At 35.3% G+C, this 1,135-nt stretch overlaps 1 long non-coding RNA gene across 1 annotated transcript; it reads left to right on the top strand.

Moving 5' to 3' along the window:
• The first annotated feature begins 478 nt into the window (after positions 1-478).
• Positions 479-923, top strand: LOC122625609. The gene is made up of 3 exons (XR_006326624.1): positions 479-673; positions 735-815; positions 873-923. It is a non-coding gene; the product is annotated as an uncharacterized LOC122625609 (long non-coding RNA).
• The last annotated feature ends 212 nt before the right edge of the window (positions 924-1,135 follow it).

Genomic DNA, 1,135 nt, shown 5'->3' with positions numbered 1-1,135 from the left:
GCACAGGTTTTTATTTCAAAGTGGTTCAATCTATTCAGAAAAGCATACATACAGATTACTCAACATAGGAATAGAATCCAAACAAACACAAAATACCAATATTCAATAAATATACTTACAAACTCTCACATTTAATTAGGTTACAAGTCAATGGCACAAACTTTCTCACTCTTTCCAAATACATACTGTACGATGACATGCTTAATCATATTACGAGTTTTCAAGAAAAATGTCCGAAAATTCATGGCATTTACATTTACTGCGACCCAAGAAGAGCAGAAAACAACATGGACAACAAGGAAAAACAAATAAAACCAGAATTGAACCCTTTTTGCGAATCCAAAATCATCGACACAGACGGGACAATAGTAGTTTCATTATCAGCATGAATGAAACAAGAGCTGAACCAAGTTGCTCCGAACCATTCATCATTGAAGAAAAATTACATCAATTGTTCTATAGTAATATAAGGAACCAAATACGATGACACCGAATTATTCCATGAAGAAAATATGAAATTAACCTTTCCTAAAACCTATCAAAAACCTATCAAAAACAATAAATACAACGTTGGAAGATCTGAGCCTGAGCAAAATGTTACTACACTTTGGCTATACTTCAGCAAAATAAAACCAAAATAATTCCAGAATCTTTAATTCCTGACCTACACATCGTATGTCATCCTGGCTTTCCTCATACTGTATGCCCTATTTGTAAAAATAAATTTTACTTAGCTACCTAACCCTGCTACCGCGATCAACTACGTTCCGTCCATACCATCAAATACCAACGAAGACATTCCTCAAATCTGCAGGGTCAGTAGACTCGCGTCACCAGAACCACGAATATAACATTTTTACCTTCTGTTGCAGACTTAAGCTAACTGTCAAACCGGAAAGAAATAAAGAACAACTGGAATTAAACCTGCTGATTATTCATTTGACAATAACTTGACTTGACAATATTCTGGAGACGAAGGAGTCATTCAACACCACAATTTTATACTGTTTGGGAATAAGAGACGACACTTAATTAATTTCTCGTGCAAAATAATCTTTGCTGGAGGAACTTGCCAACACCTTTATTCCTAATGGGTGAACGGCATTTTCACAGTGACCTTTCCACACTGGCATTT

Source organism: Drosophila teissieri, unplaced genomic scaffold (genome assembly GCF_016746235.2).
Source record: "Drosophila teissieri strain GT53w unplaced genomic scaffold, Prin_Dtei_1.1 Segkk14_quiver_pilon_scaf, whole genome shotgun sequence".
Taxonomy (NCBI): Eukaryota; Metazoa; Arthropoda; class Insecta; order Diptera; family Drosophilidae; genus Drosophila; species Drosophila teissieri.
The sequence above is the reverse complement of the archived record's forward strand: the minus strand, read 5'-3'. Positions and strand labels throughout refer to the sequence as shown.